This window comes from Passer domesticus, chromosome 2 (assembly GCF_036417665.1).
Source record: "Passer domesticus isolate bPasDom1 chromosome 2, bPasDom1.hap1, whole genome shotgun sequence".
NCBI classification, from domain to species: domain Eukaryota; kingdom Metazoa; phylum Chordata; class Aves; order Passeriformes; family Passeridae; genus Passer; species Passer domesticus.
This window is the reverse complement of record NC_087475.1, coordinates 59,341,161-59,361,182: the sequence shown is the minus strand read 5'-3', so window position 1 is coordinate 59,361,182 and position 20,022 is coordinate 59,341,161. Positions and strand designations below refer to the sequence as shown.

General features: G+C 35.1%; 2 long non-coding RNA genes across 3 annotated transcripts; one reads left to right on the top strand and one right to left on the bottom strand.

Moving 5' to 3' along the window:
* Window positions 1-785: 785 nt before the first annotated feature.
* Window positions 786-6,691, bottom strand: LOC135295454 (uncharacterized). Its single transcript, XR_010357559.1, has 3 exons — window positions 6,577-6,691; window positions 2,012-2,073; window positions 786-889 (listed from the first exon to the last, which is right to left on the bottom strand). It is a non-coding gene; the product is annotated as an uncharacterized LOC135295454 (long non-coding RNA).
* Window positions 6,084-16,862, top strand: LOC135295453 (uncharacterized). 2 transcript variants are annotated; one of them, XR_010357558.1, is made up of 4 exons: window positions 6,084-6,202; window positions 10,421-10,535; window positions 12,504-12,658; window positions 16,738-16,862. It is a non-coding gene; the product is annotated as an uncharacterized LOC135295453 (long non-coding RNA). The 2 variants fall into 2 exon arrangements; XR_010357557.1 differs by lacking the exon at window positions 16,738-16,862 and having other exon boundaries at window positions 12,504-13,304.
* The last annotated feature ends 3,160 nt before the right edge of the window (window positions 16,863-20,022 follow it).

The window sequence follows — 20,022 nt, the reverse complement described above, 5'->3', positions numbered from 1 at the left end:
TCCTACTGCAAATTGGGAAGTGACTGTAAATATCATGAAGCACGCTGCATCTTAAGTATTGTCATATTCCCCAGCCTCTAAGCATTTTACTTTAGAGCTTTCATTGCAATTGCTTCCGATCTGCTAAAAACTCTGATATTCTTCCCTTCACAACAGAATGTCCTGGAAGAAGACATAATTTTGGCTGCACCATGGTCTTTCTCAAATCTCTGTATGACTAATAGCACCAGAAGTTAAAATGAAATTACTAGTTTTCATTGATTTTTTTTTTTTAAATCTTTATATCTCACTATACAACACACATATTAGGAAACTATTTTTCACTATTATTTATATTGTCTTTCATAACTCCTATAACTGAGTATTAGAACTGAGGAACACTTAAGTATATTTAGGTGTTTAGATCAAGGGCCTACAATCATAAGGCTTACATTTAGACGCATTATGTATCATAATTAAATTTAAAAAAAGCTGTTAAAAATATTTAAAATTAAGCATGATTATTACATTTTGTGAGCTTAGAGATTAGATTTTTTTTCATCCTGAGGTTATTTTGTATAGCTCTGTATATAAAAATAATACTGATAAATACAGAACTAATGATTTCATTGCTCTGTAAACTGTCTGTCAATGTTCTTCTGAAGTCTTAGGAAGAGAAAGAAGAATCAGACACAAAAAAACCCCAACAAAAACAAAAAAGAAAAAAAAACCACAAAAAACCCCCCAAAAACAAAAAACCAACCAACCAAAAAAAAAAACCCCAAAAAAACCAAACAAAAAACCCCCAACAAAACATGTCTACCTGCATTTCCTCTTTTTTTGGTCAGATCTAATTTTTTTTTTCAGTGCAACAGGAACAGTATAAAGATGCCCATGGGAAACCACCTGACTGCAGGGAGGAAGAAAAAAAAGCCAATTTAAAGATTCCTACCTGTTTCTGTTGTTATACTTTATATTCTAGATGAATCCAAAAAACATGCCAAGTCTGAAACATAAAACCTCAAATATGTGATAGTTTGTCTTCCAAAAACAATGGATACATAACCTTAAATATCTGAATTCTTTTTTTACATATTAATTAATGTTATCAGATTGAAGAATAGCAGAAGTATTTTAGATCATATTTCTTTATTTTTAAGCAATAATTCAATAGAAGTTAAATATTCAGAGATAAAATTCAAGTGGTATGTTGAAAAATGACACTAGATATTGTTATTCTAGATAGAATAATGTAATGCCCTCATTCTTCTGTGGAATAAAGTATGGCTCTTGAAAATATTTTCTTTTACGTGTTTGTCCCTGTCCTACTGCTATTTTTGATACTCAGGGAAAGGTTTTAGCACATATCATCTTCCATTTAGAAGCCTTTGTGTTGTGGGCTATAGTCAATGATTTAGCTAGTTTGTTGCAATGCTTGGCAGAGCATCCTCAGGCTTCTTTTCACAGCTAAGCAAGATTTTGCTAGATGGTCTCTGAATTCACAGTCGTTTTCAGACAACTCAAGAGGGAAAATTGCTGATTATTTGGAAAATGCTGTGGTGCATTTATTGGGTTTAAAAAGCAATCTTTTCTTAGGATGATGTGGATAATTTATGTAACTCAACACAGCTAAAAGTTTTAAGAAAATGGTGGGGGTTTTTTAACCATTACAATATGACTGCAAGAGGCTAGAAATAAATTCCTACCTGCTTGAATTTGACCTTAGCAATTTTATACCATGTTAATGTTTCAGTATTAATGACTTCTGATGCAGCTTTCAAAGCAAATTCAGTAAAGGTCTGACTCCTAGCAGATCTGCAAAACAGAAATTCTCCAAGTAGTATATTTGATTCCAAGTCACATTTCTTGTCAGCTCTACTCCTGAAATACATTCCTTCTTTTGATAATCTTATTTTTGTTTTAATTTATGACACAGGAACTGGTTTTAAGCGAAATAAAAAATCATCTCTGGCAAGCGTCATTCAAATGAATTATCATGTAGCACAGCCACATAATACATTTTGTTCTTTACCTGCTCTCCCACATCCTGAGTGCTCTAACCATTGTGCTATAGCACCAAAGAAAGGCATCATCCTGTGAAAAAAAGAAAAATGAGACACATAAAGGAAAAATAGAGAGAAGCAAGTAGAGCAAAAGGACCCTTATGGAGCAACAAGAAAGCTATAGCAAAGAACTTTTGTGCATTAATCCAGTTTCACTACTTCCTAGGAGTTATATTAATATTGCTTTCTATGTAAAGAATCATTCATGTGGGAAAAAGATATTCACACACCTTCAGAACTAAGTTTTGAAGTTTTGGGGAAATTAAGAGGCAAGTCTGATTGATTTTGGATTGCTTTTTAAATTTTTTTTTGTCCTCCTCTTGGAATATTTCTGCAAACACCGACGGTCCAGACCAATATTTATTCTGGACAGCAATAAAAAAAGAATGGGCTTTTTCAGACCTAGAAAATCAAAATCTATTTAACTTCAAGATCTTTTTTATGAAAGTTCATTTTGATTCTTATACCATCTTGTTCATTCTGCTTAATGCTGCATTTCCCTCAGTTAATATTGGTGCACTAAATTTCTGAAATTATTCCCTTGTACAGGAACCTCTATCAAGACAGCTTCCAACCCTTTCATTCACTGGATGTGCATGAGGCAGTAAACATGTCTTCATTGTTGATTGTCAGTGTTGCAGATACATCAGGGTTTGTGTATTCTGTCCAGGACGTCATCTCATTTCAAGTTTTTAATGTCTGTAGATTTGTTTCCAGTGAAATCCAAGGACCTTTCAGACCAGCTATTAAAGTATTTAAGGGAAGGTATTAAACTTCTGAAAAGGCAGCTGAAAACAAAAACCCCCAAACAAATAAACAACAAAAAGATGTGCATGGTTAACTGTAGAAAACAGAAAGCTTGGAAGCCATACTTTGCTATTGTTTATACATCCACTCCAAGACTATTTAAAACCTTCTATGTCTAGAAAGCATTTGCAGTGGGAAGTCTGTTTAAAATTCTGTTTTGGAATATTTGTACAGTCATTGCACAGAAGCTGATGCTGTCAAAGGATAAAATATCTCCTTCAGCACAACAGTATTTTCAGTCCTCCAAAAAATTCCAAGCATTACAGAGTCTATAATACCCATTTTGACCATTGAGAATTTCTGAATAGATTACAAAGGCTTGTGATTTTTGTTTCTCTAATAAATTCAAATTCAACTGATTGCATATTTTTTAACAGTTTCTATAGTTTGTGGATTCACTTACAGTGATTAATGTTAATAGCTGTGATCCTTTATCAACAGTGAGCTTTCATTTAAGACAGGTTTTTATTAATCTGATTTCCTTAGACATTTTTTCTGTTTAGCTGCAATGATCTAAATTCCTCTTCAAGCCTTCAAAGTCAATTATGTCATGTCAGGACTAATCCTTGACCAGGTCCTCAGTTATCAAAGGTATGTGTTTTATTCACAGTCAATGTGTCTAGAGAATGTGACAAAGTCTTTTCAATTCCACTGCTGCTGGCAGAACAATAAGATCACGCTTTAGGTCATCGCTTAATAGTAATTTTAGCCACATTCCTATTGCCTCCTCTTTTATTGTTTTTCTTTTGAGTTAGAGAAAGACAATGCCTTCAAAGGAATTTAGATGTTTGCTTCATCTAATATTAATCTATCGTGTTTAGCATTACAAACTAGGGGTTAAGCAGCATTGTTGAAAGACTATTACCAAATCTCCTTCCTGTACCAAAAATAATTCTAAATATTATAATCCATGTCAAGGTGAAAGTGACATTTGTCAGGTTTTATTTATATGCATATATATGGTTATTTTTCATAGCTCAGAAATAAAAAACAACTTTGAAATAGAGTGTGTCTTGTTCCTCTTTCATTCTTTTTAGAATCTGACTTCCTAAGGCCTGAGAAGTTATCCCAAAATTCTTCATTCATGAAATTTCTTTTATTATTTTCTTTACTAAGAAATAATTGTAATCTTTTTTGTTTGTTTGCTTTTTTTAAATTTAGGTCAGGGTTTTTTTAATAGTACTCTATTCATTTAATTGCAAAAGCTATATTTTTTCATACATTGCCATTTGATCAAATCTATTTTTTCAGAGAAAAATTAGGTCTTCAGTTAAAATTTCATCAGGAGAAGAAAATGGAAAAATATATTGATCTTGCGTATTAATGTTGTACAATGGTTGAAATAAATGGCAAATATAACTATATTGTATCTTATTAAATGATAGACAGTAACTATTTTAGGGATCTGCTTCATATTGATTTAGATGAAAAAAATTTCTAAATGCACTTGTGGGTTTAGACCTCAAATTTTAAACGAGAATAAGTTGCATTTTTACTTTATTAGGCAAAGCTGAAAATATAATTGAATAGATTGTAGAGTCTATGCAGCCTGCTTTACTTCTGTGATACAGAAAGTTGCATATAGTTGTAAATATTTTAAAAGAAATATTTATTGCTATATTATTTTTTAACAAGTCGCAATATTTTTGCTTTATTCCTAGACTATAAGAGCATGGTGAGATATTTACTACAGTTGAATATATATTTCATTTTTAGCATGTGCCTCTTAACTGCAGACTTAAGTCTTAATGATGGGAATTCACTATCAGGCAGGAAAAGTAAATTGTCACAGATAGTTCTGTGAGATGGAGATACAGAAGAGGTATAATGTTATAGGTTTATGATTAGGTAATGAAGAAGTTTATAATGATGTAGAGCTAAGAGAGGGGGAGTCCCAAACCAGAGAAACTTTTATATGCATTTAACCCCTCAGCCTTGTGGTTATTTGAAATGAGCATCTGAATTCTTTGAGAATTACTAATTTCCTGCAAGATTTCAAATTTAGGATTTTTACGAATATTTTCTGCTAAATTTCGAGGGATTTTTTTGAATGTCAGACAACCTCAATGCTTTATCAGTCTTAAAGGCATAGTATTCCTGTACTGTTTTCTGTAGACATTTTCCTATCATAAGTTGGAGCTTGTCAACTTAAGGAAAAATGGAAGCCCACTTCTTTATTCTGTGGATGGAATTGAAGAGTTGAGGGTTCATTACAATGTTGCTCTGTTTGTCTCCATTAACTCGTTCTCTACAGTTGATTGAAAATGACATAAATATTGCCTATTTTGTAACAGATTTCCTACCTAATGCTTAAAACTATCAAAGTTTCTTCATATATTAGTTTATTGAAATTTAACTTTAATTAAATACATGAATGTCAACATTTTTCAACAAAGACCTGACTCTTTCTATGTTTGAATTACTTGGGCACCCCAGTGCAGATGGCTGCAGCTGATAGCAGTATGATGAGAAGTACAGATTTAAGAGATTTGGACTGTTCTTTACACATGGATAACTGTACTTGCATGACTGAGGTTAAGGCTGAGTAATGTCATAAAGCCAGTCTTTGTGATCATGGATTTATGAGCAATAAAGACTATATAGAAACTATAAAAAATGGACAAAATGAGATGCCTCAAACAGCAATTTTCAATGAAATTTATCACGTGTGACCTATAAATCATGAACGTGTTTTTGGGCCTACATTGTCTTCTAACACTACTGAAGCAACCCAAATTCCTTGAAGTTCAGAAGAAAATAATTTGGATTTAAAATTAATTTTTAAAATTATTTACAGCATTGAAAATGTGATAACTGAATAATCGAAGTTATTCATATCTGAGTCGAACAAATACAACATTGTAGCACAGAAAAAGTTTAAGATTTTGTATGTGAAGGTGCCAGAAATATATCTCTCTATCTCATGCTTGTCATTCCTTTTAATAACAAAACCAGGATTAGGTTCTCAAACATAATTAGCACTCATCTACAGAGTTATATCCATAGTAATAATGAAGATAAGGCTAATGGGAGATCAGTAAGCAATTTTAGACCAAACAGCTATTTTAGATTGTTTGAGGATTACGTCTACGTGTCAAGGAACAAAGATAAAATAAGTATGGACAAAAAAGACACTTCAAAATAACAGCATACAATTTCAAGAGCACAGGTTCCAAGCAAGGCTGCAGGGTGGGCAGTGGGGCCATGCTGGTGCTCAGGAGATATGCCAGTGAACTCGGGGAGTGTGGGGTGTGTGTTGCACTTGTCACCCTCTGCCTCTGCAGTGCAAGAGGAGGAGGGGCCGTGTTCCCTGAGTGCCTGTGCCTGCTGTGAGTCCTGAATGGAGGTGCTGGGTCAGTAGCTTCTCTGTGATTGTCTGTGTCCGTGCCCTCCGTGTCTGCTTCTGTGTCTCTGAGATGTGTGCTCAGGTCTGCTGCTGGTTGAAGCTGCAAAGAGCAAAGTGGCAGCTGCATCCCTCCGTCTGAGCAGACACCACAGGGCACTGGGCAAGAGTCCTGGGCAGCAGTCCTGCTGGAGAAGGTGGCTATTCTTAAAATCCTTAATATCCTCATCCAGTTCTCACCATCTGTGTGGTAGGTTGACCTTGGCTGGCTGCCAGGCACACAGAACTGTTCTCTCACTGCCCCTCCCACACAGGACAGGGGGACAAAATAAGGTGAACAATTCTGTGAACATAAAAAAACCTGAAGAAAGAGAAATCACTCACCAGTTATCATTGCAGGCAAAACAGACTTGGCTGAAAAAAATTTGTATTGCCCAGCAATGTGTGATCACAGCACAGAGAGCCAACCACCAAAAAACTGCATCAAAAGCAGCTTTTGACAGCCAGCAGGTGGAGGGAAGTGATTTTGCCCCTTTGCTCTGCCTTTGTGTGACTTCACCTGGAATGCTGCATCCATCCCCGGGGCTCCTGATATAAGAAGGGTGTGAATCTGCTGGAGCATATCTAGAGATTATGATTAAGAATTACAAAGATGATCAGAAGGCTGGAGCACCTCTGTAAAGAGAGCTGGAGTTCAGCCTGGGGAAGAGAAGACTCCAGACAGACCTTTGAGCAGCCTTCCAGTGCCTAAAGGAGGCCTACAAGGCAGTGGAGAGGGACTTTTTACAAGGGCATGTAGTAGTAGGACTAGGGGGAATGGCATAAACTGAAAGAGAATAGATTTAGATGAGATATTAGGAAGAAATTCATTAGTGTGAGGATAGGAGGCAGTGGAATAGGTTGCCAAGAGGAGCTGTTCCCTGAAAGTGCTCAGTGCCAGGTTGGATAGGCCTCTAAGCAGCTTTAGAGGAAGGTGCCCTGCCCACAGCATGGGATTTGGAACTAGATGATTTTAAGGTATCTTTCAAGCAAAACTGTCTCATAATTCTATCATCCTATGACTTAGAAAAAATTAATTCATTGCCATGAAACGTAGTATTTTGGTGAGAAACAAAGATAAAATTAAAAGAAAAGCACTACTCCTTGCACTTTTACTGAAGCTCAGCTTTACCCCTTTACCTCCGCAGAGAGCAGTGCAGGCAGATGAGGAATGGGGTTTGTGATTACTCCATAACAGCTCCTCTATGCAGCTCCTCTTCCTAAGACTTTCTCCATGGTCCTTAGCTTCCTCCAGGACCTATCCACCAGCTCTGACATGGGGGTCTCCACAAGCTGCTCCATCACCGTTCACATACTGCAAAAGCAAAACCATGCTTCAACATGGTCTTGTCAAAAACCTGCAAAGAGACTTTCTGCTCTGGAACCTGGAAAGCCTCCTCACCTCTTTCTTCTCTTTTTAAAAGTCATTATTATTTTTCTAGATGAACATATACATTATACTAATACTGGAGTTTCTTGCATGGGGAAAAAGATTGCTGCTTATTGGCTGTAAAGACTATGTAACATTTGAAAAACAACATTGCAAAATTAATCTCTTTCTTGTTGAATTTATGTGTTGCGGTAGAGATTAAGGATATGTTATTACTTTTCTACCAATAGCCCACAGTGAAAACTAAATCATTGCCACATGTGTCTATAAATTAAGTAGATTTCTGAGTGCTTCTTTCCACCAGCATGTTTAAATCTGAAGACAAAGGCTTATGTATACCTTTTCAGTTAAAGAATTTGAGTTTAAAATCTGGACAATGCAGACTTCAAATTTTAGGAAAAATAGCCTTGTACTTTTTTTCCCATTATCCATTCCATTTTATTTGATTATCTGAGGTTTACCCTTGTGCAGAGAAAATGAGAGTTTCACATAAAAGTGCATGAAATTTTAAGCAACAGAGAAGGGAACTCTGGGTCCTAAAGAAATTTTACCTAACACTAGATACTTACCTGACCTAGACCTTGCAGGGAAGAGAGGTCAGAATCTGCTGTGAGACTATTACAGCCCTCAGATTGTTTCATCTGAGCCTGTTTTTCCTTATAATTTCCTTTATATTAAAAGGAAAATATTGCATTGAAATAGAACATTAGATAGCAAAAGGGTGTTCAGAAAGCACAGAAAACTAGGTGAAATATACTGAGGAAATTTCATCCATGCTGGAATATCTGACTGCTAATGTTGCCTGGAAGAGCAAATAATGCTCCAGAACTCTGCTATTTTTGATTCTGGAAAATGAGATTAGCAAAATAAAAACAAAACAAAGCAAAACAAAAACCAAAAAGCAACAACAACAAAAAAAAACACTAAATGAACAAACAACAATCAAATTAAGAAGGGAAACTTCCCCTGAAAATGTGAGGTAATTCAGACTTTATGTGTCTATGATACTCAGCACCTCCTCTCTGCCATCTATCCAGTGCAGAAATTGAGACTAAAAAAATTCATCCTACTCCACCAACCCATGAGTGACCAACACAAGTTGTATTGTCAATGAGAAAACTGTGACAGACATTAAAGGGGGATGCACTTCTCCAAATGCAGGCATCTAGTACTGTATGAGATGCCCTAGGATATCAAAAGAATCCATATAGAGCTGCTAGGCGTGAGGTGAGACATCGGTACTACTGTGTCCTTCCCATGAAGAAACTGCAAGTGATACTCTAGGGCACACTGGATAGTATTGTATATTAACGTTCAGGAAAATGTGAGGTTGTTTGGGTTGAATAAAGGTTCAACAGCTGACAAGCTGAGAGGAAAAAATATGAAATAAGAATTTTGCAAGACTTGAGAAAAGTTTATTTTATAAAAGTCATCCACAAGGTCTATTTTAGGAGTACATGATAGCCTACAATTTCAAGAGCAGAAATCAATATCAAACCTCATTTCTGTATCGTTACACACTATATGCAGAAAAAAAAATTACTTTTTTATCTAATTAGGCATATAACAGTGAAAATTTTTGTTTGATCATTTGTTTTCTGCTGTTTCTATTTTAATGCTTTTTTTCTCCTTCTATGTTCCTATTTTGGGAACAGTTCACATTATTGTCTTCCAGAAGAAGTGTAGACCTACTCATTGACTCCCAGCAGAAAAGTTTTAGGATATCAGACTTTCTTTATGAACTAATATCTTGAAATTGGCAAGGAATCTTGCATTGTTGCAGTATGTTTGAAAAATTAAAAGTTATCATTAGAACTGTCTAGCCTATGAAAACTATGAAACAGCACAGAAAATTAACTTAATGCCATTTTACTCTAACACTACTTTCTTCTGATAATTTCTTTTAGTCTGAAACCAGTATTATTCAGCATTTACTTTTGTGACTTCATTGGTATTTATACTCTGCTTTTAAAATGATCGTTTCACAAAACATTTTGGATTAGCAATGAATTAGACACCACATGTGAAATGATGCTTTTATTGGACAGTCAGCAACACCCTGTGCACATTTATGAATTTTTGCTTTTGTGGTTGGTCTCTATTAATAGTTGGTTATGTCAGCAGATGATAACAGAAAGGCCCTTTCCCAAAAAACTCTTCACACATCAGGTCCTGTAAGAAATGGCATGCACAAACTCACTGCTGTGCCTTTTGAAATTATTCCTTTTGCTTTCACATACAAAGCATTTGTAAGGATCATTTATCACTGTTTTGCAAAAATCATGCTACTACAAACTGTGCATCACATATAATTTCTTCTTGTAAATAAGTTTAAGAGGATCACAGAATTATAGAATCATAGAATAACTTAAGTTGGAAACAGTCTTAAAGATTTTCTAGTTCTAACCTTCCTGACATGTTCAGGGACACCTGGCCGTGAACACTTCCAGGGATGGGGCATCCACAGCTCTGAGCAGCCTGTTCCAGTTCTTTACCAACTTCACAGTAAAGAATTTCTTTCTAACATCTAATCTAAAACTACTCATTTTCAGTTTCATTTTATAATAACTTGTCTTAAAATCAATTAAATATTATATTTAGGCAACTTAAAAAATCTGATTTTTTTTCCACAATCTGCCAGTACTAAGAAAACTGGAGATCTAGCAGATCATATGGGGTGTCAAGACACCTTAAACATGGTTGGTATGTACTACTTTGAAAAAAAACAGTCAAAACCTCATTGCTTTAGTTTCCCATTTGCAGACTGAAGAAAAACATTATGCTTTTGTTTGTTTACAGAACATCTGCTTAGTACTCCAAATACAGGATGTTCTTAAGTCAAAGAAACTATGAGCTCGAAAATCTTTTCTGCATTACTTAAAGGACAGCTTTGGGATGATCATAATTTTCACAGGTAGGTAAAATCCATGAATCAAAGATGCCAAAATCCCAGGGGTCACTGGTAGTTAGAGATGATGCTTCATGTGAATAGATATCCATTTTACTTCTCACTTTAATATCTTTGGTAATTCAGTTATGAATAAATAAAAAGGCAAAATGGAACTACAATAGTAAGATGCTGTTTAGGGAAAATTCAGCAAATCATTGTTAGCTAACTGTTTCATGCTTCTTTAATGTTTCACTGTAGTATTTTGATGATCCATTTACAAGGAAAATATCTTTACAATTTTGACATATCACAGAGAAAATGTTTGCTACATGGAGATTTGTATCAGAATAACAAGTTTGGGTCAGAATAACAAGTTTTTTGACAGTAATAGAGATTTGCATATAAAGAGACCAAAACAAATACAGTTACAGAGAGTAATAAAAACTATAGTTATGAGATGACCTTGGCTATTTTCCAAATGCCCACTAAAGCTACTCCCCTCCTCACAGGGAAAGAAAAAATCCAAGAGTCCCATGGGAAAAGGACCAGGAAAGATTACTCAACAATTACCATCACAGGCAAAAGAGTATTGACTTGGGAAAATTAGTTTAATTTATTGCCAATCAAATCAGAGTAGAATAGTGAGAAATAAAAGCAAATCCTACAACACCTTCCACCCAACTCTTCCTTATTCTGAGGCTCAACATCACTCAGGATTTTCTCTACCTCTTTGTGACATAGTGGTGCAGGGGGATGGGTAACAGGGACTCTGGTTACTTCATCACACTTTTCTCTGCTGCTCCTTCCTCCCCAAGGGGAGGAGTTCTCACACTCTTCACCTGCTCCAGTGTGGGGTTTCTCCCACAAGAAGCAGCACTCTATGAGCTTCTCTAGTGTGTCCTTCCCATGGTTGCTGTTCTTTGTGAACTGCTGCAGTGTAGGTCCCTTTAAAAGGTCACAGTCCTTCAGGAACAAACTCTTCCAGCATGGGTATCCCGCTGGGCTTTGGGTTTTTGGGGTATCCAAAAAAAAACCCAAAACCCAAAACAAAAAACATAAGGGTCTTTAACCTGCAAATTAATTTACTGTCTCACTCCTACACACATCTTCTGCATGTTTAATTGCAAATGATTTGCAGCTGCTCCTGGTTTATAAACTGTACACATACAAATGGAAGGAACTAATCTAAAACATGGAATGAACTTCAAGAACTAGAAGTTTTAGGAGTGTGAATTTAAAGTTAAATGGGATAGGGTGAAAAAATAAATGTAGAAGATGGGGGTCATGAATCCCATCCTGGTGTTTTAACTCTGTTACTAGTCTTGTATTTTGACCAAAACTCTCTATGACATGAATAGTTGAGAGAAAAAGTTTGAAGAGTTCTGTGAGACCACATTTTCCTGGAATTTGCTCTTGGATTATAACTTTCTGCAAATGTCTTCTTACTTAAATTCTTGACAGAAAAAGAAGACTTGCTGATTTTCTGGCTTTCAAACCCGATATAAACCACACATTTATTATGCAAAGCTTATTTTTCTTCCTGTTTCAGCTCATAGCTTTCATTCAAATAAAAGTGCAAAGCCATAAAAAAATTGAATATTTATTTGGTTGTCTTGTTTAACTAAAATAAAAAATTGCCTTCAAAGCTAGACTGTGACTCTCAGCAGTAAGTTGAGAGAACAGAAAAAAAAAAGAAAATATTCAAAAGATAAAGAAAGCAGACAAAATAGATGAGATTTTATTTCCACTCTATATCCAAAGTAGACCTATAGAGAAAATATATGACTTAGTAATAGCCAAACAGCCCCGGAATCAAAGATGTCTAACTTTATTGTGTCTTGTTTTTAAAAAACCATCATGATCTGAAGAAGTAAAAAGTTTGTCAGGCATTTTCTTACTGCATCTAGTTAGCAAATGCAAAAGATCTAAAACAGTGTACATGAGATACTCACATGATGTCATCACCATTTAAATTTTGTTTTCCTTGGACAGGGTGGGAGGAGATAAAAACCAGAACAAAAACAAATGCCCATTTTACTTCTTGAAAGGAATGGAACGTATTGGTATCATATTTGTTTTCACCTTCAGGAACAGAGAAGATGCAAATGGGTGGACAGGTCACCAGGCAGGAAGGAAAATAGATTTAGGTAACCAAACACCTGGAATAAACAACCAGTTTTCCTTACAAGCATACTGGCCTTTGAGTTTTAGGTACTTCGCTTTCTTGTATTTTATAAAAGACTGTTATACCTTGTAAATAAATGACAGTAGATATCCCATCATATCCTCTACTGACAACATCTAGATATCACAGTGTAACTTAACAGTGTTGTGAGATCTACTTAGAAGACACTGTTTCTGGAACCTCTAATACCATTTCCTGCAACACATGATGTATCCTTGGAGCTCTGCTTCCTCGGTGTTGACCAGACCCAAACTGGGTCTGGAACTTGCTTTCTTAATGAAATTTGACAAGGCCACAGATATAAATGTATCTGCACTTGGGTAGGTTTTTGCTCAGTAAAAATTAAATGCACTGAAAATGCAAGGCTGTCAAGTAAAGTACTCAAGTTTTGTATGTTGTTGTCCTTTCCTATTAAATTTATACTATTGTCTGTCTATATACTTGGGAGAAAAAGGTACAAAGAGGTAGATATGAGAAAATAAAAGAAGGTACAATGTTCTTTTGAGTTGTTTCAAAGGCAAAGTTTTATGTAGCTAACTTTGATTATATGATTGCAATTTAATTGTATTATAATTATGGCTATAATTGCTGTTTTGTATGTTTCATTAAAGCTGCATACATTAATTGTACCTAACTTCTGTTGATGAGCTTAACTAATAAAAGCAGATGTTTACAGCAGAGGAGTCTGGTTAGCCTTCTATTGCAAGGTGACTATCTTCAGGAAGCAGGCAGCAACTGAATATAATATTGGCAATTTTCAGTTTCTCCTTTATTCAGTTTGTAATTTTACACTATATACACACACATATACATATATATTCAAAAACACATATTCATGTGCATACATATAAAGATATTTTAAACTTAACTCTCAGTCTCTGGTATTACAATAATAATAAAATTGGGTTTTACATGTTTTACAGTTTACATCTATATTTTAAATGGGGAAAATGATTGCAATATTTGTTTGAATAGGAAAAGGTAAAAAAACCACTTTTTAGTCCCAAGTAATGAAATAGGGAAAATTTCAAGGGGGTCTAATTTTACCTGAGTGCTTATATTTCCAGTGAATTAAATTATTAGAAACTGTATTTTCTAGCCACAACTATAATTCAGGAAAAATTTTGCTAATCATTTATATATGACATATATAAAACTGTGAAAAAAAATTGGAAAAGTTCTTTTCATAAGACTAAAGTATTGGAAGTCCAGCTAGGGAACAGGTACATTTTAATTGATGGACACTATGTGTAATAAAAATATTGCTCATATATTATTGTTGAGTATTGTCAGAGCCAAACTGGAATCCATAAAGAAGTTATGTCCTAAAAAAATTGAATTTAGTGTATTTTTTAATGAATGTTAAAAATATGTAAATAATTCTAACTGTTAACCTTTATAATCTTGGTTTCTGTCCCTGTTCATGCTTAAGTTTGGCAACACAGCATGTTTTATAAAATGTATTTTCTTAGTACTTCAGAAATTGTGGCTGTTCTTATCTGATCATAATTCAGAATGTGCAACCCTTACTCATCATGGAATGCATTTGCTTATCATATTGACTTTGACTAAGGCAATTTAAATAAGCAAAGATGAACATACTGCCTTTTTTTTTTTAATTATAAGACTGTAGAGTGACTGTCATGATTTTTTCTGTGAATTGATATAAATACCAGTGGAAGATGTCTCACAGGATTTGCTCTGTTTGCCCATGAGTTGTCATTCATGATCAGCTGATCCCAGTATCTGGTCCTTTCAGAATTTTGTGTCTGAATTGCAACACGTTGTTTTAAAGAGAACTTGAAAATGTTCATTTACTATGACATTTAGAGACTTCTTGCAATTTTTGTGAGGGAAACAATATCTTGATGCTACTCCTAATTTGGAACTAATGGCTATGAGGAAAACTCACAGTCAACATCCAAAACCATTTTTCTGGCTCTTCAAAGCTGTGCACCAGAGAGTCCAATCCATTTCTTTTCCTTCCTCTCAGAGCTTTCCCTGGCTACCCACTTAATGTCTAGGCACCTCAATTTCTGATCTTTTTTTTAGATGAAAAGTAGATTAAGCTGGTACTAAATTAACCCACAAAACTTGGGGCGAATGAAGGAGCATTTCTGTGGCAAGAGAGCTTTGAAAAATCTCAGGCAACTGAAAAATCTGTTAGGTGAGTGAGTGTTTCTCTGTGTATTGGGCAAGAGGTGAGACAAAGTATGGGAGAGAAGCTGAGACACTTTATATGTGTATTAGAAGGAGAAATCATACACACCTGAAAGAGAAACTGAAAGAGGAATTCAAATTTCAGTAATGCAAGATGATGTTGGTGTAATTTACTGTACTGGGAAGAAATTTAAGGCCCTTATATAGAACAGCCTGAATGTAGGAGGAGAAGAGATCTGCCAAATACACTAACAGGAATTCATCGTGCTGAAATCCCCCATATGTTTGTTTAAATATGTTTGTATATACACTGTATATTTAAACATATTAAATAAGCAACATGAAATCAACACCAGGGATTTTGGAGCAAAACTCACAGAAAACACCCCAACCCTGTAAACTTGACACACTGTAATAGCAAGGTGTGGACTATATAACCTAAAAAGTTATTTTCTGTTTTTCATTCCTCTGTGATAAACTTGTCACACATTCAAACATATATCAGCTCATCCAGGAGACTTTATCTTAAATCTTTTTATTGTCCCACAAACTTCTAGGCAGCTTCGACTCCAGTTGAGCTTTGGTCACACAAATCTCCAAATGTCCCTACAGTGATGGGCAGCATCTCTGTATTCCTCCCATGTCACTTGACCCTGCCATATGGCCAATTGGCTATATACCTACAATACTTTTGCATAAGTTTTAAAAGATCCCTGTTCAGCCAAGCTGCCTTTCTGCCTTGTCTGCTTTTAATATTTTGGAATGGGCTCTTTCTTTTCCAGCACAGTAGCCTGTGTTGAAATTTTGGAAGATGACCTGTTATGCTGTGGTTTACCACCCTCCCTTTAGTGAATCCCCGGACTGTGGAAAAGATGGAGGTTTTTTCTTGTGTTTTGAGAAGGTGATTAGCTCAGGAAAAATGGAGAATCAAATTTCCCTAGAATGATGTAGCTTTTGAAGAGCATCACAGTAAAAGGTTTGAAAAAATAAATTGCTCCAGTTCCCATTACACTTCTCTTGTGTGCTGGGATTTATCTCATTTATCTTTAGTTCACGTAAACCAATAAAGAAGGAAAGTATTCATCTAAGCTTATTTAATTGGCAACCAAGTCTGAGAGCTACATCCATTCCAGTACCCCTGTTTTCAACATAGAAATTAAGCCAGATAGAATAAATTGCTTTCTACTGTTTTCTGGAGGTACTCATATGTCTTTGTTCACTGGTTTTGTCAACCAACAAGATGAGAATCTTAAATTGCATGTTCAGCTTTTAAGTGACGTGAAATGACTACATGATATTTAGGAATCAATAACATAAAATTAATTTTCTATGTCATATATTTTTGTGGCTGGGTTTATTTCCAGGCCCATACTTCCATTCCATGCTGCAGATGAAGTGCGTATTTTTTTAGGAAGCCACAATAACTTCTCTGAGATGAATAAAAGGTCCAGCTGCAGAGGTTTTAGGAGGTGTTCCTTATGTTCCTTGAACCCTTTCCACCCTTGTCAGACCTTTCAGTCTCAAACGCCTCACTGCTGTGCAGCTTGCCAGGGCAACTCTCCCTGTCCCTTTGGCACTAAGCTGTAAACAAAGTGCTTTGGTTCGAACAATGATATATACTATATGAATCATTTTAGGTTGTTTCATTAAATATGAAAACAATTACTGTGTATTATGGTTACATGGCAGCACAGAGAATATAGAGGTGATTTGGGCTCATTTTTTCATTTCATTTAGTTCATAGCAAATTTGATTAGGTACATAATAAACCTGTGAAGAACACTGGAGTTACCATAGAGTTATTTGAATGAAGCTGAGTTCTGAGCATACCTTGCTGGAAATTCTGGTGTAAAAATGTTTTTAATGTTTTACCTTCCCCAGGAGAAGACGGAATTTGGAATTAAGCATCTTAAAATACCTTTCCCAAGTGGAACAAAACCCTAGGAACTTCATAATCCAGTTACATCCCAAACCCCAAGAGGCTGGCAGGTGGTTTATGAATGGCTGGAAGAAATTTTTTTGCGGATGACTTGGCTGCTGACATACCTGAATTGCTAATGTGTTACAAAAAATGGCTCCACCATTCCACAAGCTAGTTCCAGTACCAAACCTCTGGGTTGTTCTCTTGGTGTCTTTGTAGGCTAAACTTTTTCTTCATGGGCTGAGTGTGTGGCCCTAGGAAGGGCCTCAGAGCTTAAATATTACTTTGGTCACATATTTTACTTTTTAAATTTATTCTCACTCTTTACAATACATACACAGCAGTTTTCTTTTGTTTACATAGTTGGTTAACTGATATTAACTCTGAGTAATTAATTTGTACTCTAAACCAAATTTATTTAATCTAGATTAGGGAAACATCAATGTTTAATCCTTAACTGCATTTGTAGTCAATGGAAACACTTACAGCAAGTGAATTATGTTTTCCCATTGTAGTCACACATAATAAGTTGGATAAACCTAGCTGAAAGTGTTTTTACAGACTGGTAATATTTATGGGTCTTTTAGGTATGACAATTTCTAAGCCTAGTTTTCATTAGACATTTTCTTGCATCCAGACAACAATTTGGATAACATGGTGAAAGTCAGAATTTTGACTCCTTTCTGAATGAAACTGCAATCCTTTTTGAAGATAAAGAAGTGAATTTTCACTAAAGAAGTGAATTATTGTCACATAGTTTACATCAAACTTAAATATAAATTGCAACAATTTTCCTTTTCTCTTTTCTCCATACTCACATACTGCATGCTACTTATACACATCTGTCTCATCTGACAGAGGGAGAGGGCCTTGGAAACCAAACCAGTCTTGGACATGGGTGAAATACTTTCACAGCTGGATCTCAAAATTGAGCTGTATATTTTTGGGAGGTCTATCTCCTGAGTCAAAGTATGTCATATATATAGTCATAATTTTGTGTGTTATTTATTCTCCTGTCCTATATATCTGTTGCTGTGAAGAACTTACATATTATCTGATGTCTGCTTTGAGTATTTTCAGAGGCTAAGTGAAAATGTGATTAAATACAGGTTTTTTTATATCCCTTTAGAGTCCTGTACAATTTGGTCAGCCAACACTGAGGCATATCTTAATATTATATCCATAATATGTACTGCAGTCATGGAGGGAGAGTCAGAAAAGAAATGTTTATCTTTTATTTTATCCTTCAAGGTAAAAACTTTCATGAAACTGACATTTGAAAGAGAAATTACTTTTGTTAAAGAAGCTTCCTTTTTTATCATGGTTATTTAATTATTCAAAGAAATCATACTTAAAAGATTTCACTTAAATAAAGCTTTGTGTATAAGAAATTTGTTCCTATTTTGTACCAAAAGGTCCTGTGAAAGTTCACCAAAAGGAGATACAGGGTCACAATATGATGGAACAAATCAGATCACGGTGGTGGTTGCAGACTGATGGCTCCCTAATGTCCTCTGTAAGAATGAACAATATTATGAAAATAAATTTACTTGCCTTTATTTTCTAGCATGATTAATATTAATCAGTTTACTGTGCAACAGTTTTAATCAAGCTACTGGTATAAAATATCTGTGAAGACAGAAGCATGAATGCAGCAGACAGAGCCTATTCCTCTACTTACTAATCCATGTTCAGTATCAGGTTATTCTTCACAAATATGTTCCCTTGCTTCCCTTTCTCGCTCATTTAAAGATGTCTCTGTGGAAGTGTTCCTGTGCTGCAATGTAAAATTCATTTGCTTGGGTGGAGAACTAGTTGAAATATAAGACAATCATTTAAATTGTCCAGTAGCAGTTGAATACTTTGGTCATTTCCAAAATGTGAACAGATTTCACAGTGGGAAGGCATGATGAAAAGGTTTACTGAAAATATGCACAGAATTGAGACAGAGGAGTGTCTGTATTGAAGTAAGGTTTGCAATTTGAGTTCAACCATGTTATTAGATGCCTAAGAATCCTACAGAGGAGAGACTTAGGAAATTAATAGGAACTTTGCCTATGGCAACAAAGCTATGAATTTGTTTTTTCCCACTCATATGGCAAATAGTTGCACTTGGCTTTAGGGACACACTTTATATTCACATTTAATAGTCCTTTAATAGATACTGTATTTTATGCTCTTCCTCCACCAGAAAGCTCCTATCCTTTCAAGCTAACTGATATGAACTCATTGCACTGTTTATTTCAAGTTCCATTTCGCTGCTCTTACCATAATGGCTATTTAGGATTATTATTGTGATTCATATTACATTATGAGCATCATATGCAATTAACTCTCTGTGGCAGTATCCCTTCTCTACAAATAGATTTGAAATAAGCCATATGCCTATCTGATAATGAGTACAATTTCTCCATCATATATATGTTGCATTTTGGGTTGGATATTTCTGAATTGGATAAGAAGACCTTCAACTGTTATTTCATTTTGTTGAAGCCAAATTTCATACATTTAGCTTTTCCTTTTCTCTGTCTCTCAGTCCTGATAAAGAAAACAAAGTGTGAATCCAACTGCAGAAAAAGTACAGGGAGCAGCTACCCTTGATATCAGCTACACATAATTTACATTTATCACATTTCATCAGAAAGTTTTATTTTCCTGAGCTTCTTTTTATTTTCTAGTTATTTTCTGAGAACAAGTATAAAGAAAACTTATAAAAGGAACAAATTATGACTCTTTGGTTTAGCACAAATAATTGTTTAACAAATGCTGGAGAACTCATTAGATAGTAGACCACTTTGTACAACTATTTGATACTAAGGTAAAAATTTGAATGGTATTTTAATGAAAGATACAAAGAAAATTAGCAACTGTACACATTTATTTAAGGTTGACGATACAGCAACTAATGAAGATTTATTGGCTCTCATGCCAATACCCCCGGAGAATTATGACTAAGTACATAATTGGTTAAGTTTCTCTAAGCATTTCCTTCACATAGTTCTTCATAACTCCAACCCTCAAGATTATTTTTAGTCGCTTAGAAAAAAAATAATACCCGTAACAATGGTAATAACAAATTACAATGTGTCACAGCAAGAGAGCAGGAGAGATCCAGGGTATGTCGTTCAATAGAAGGGGATTTGTTATATGAAAATGCCTGGGTAGTTGTGGGAAATAGGTCAAAACACACAGAACAGGGAAAGCTAAAATGCTTTCAACTGCTTTTATAGATTTCCCTTGGGGAA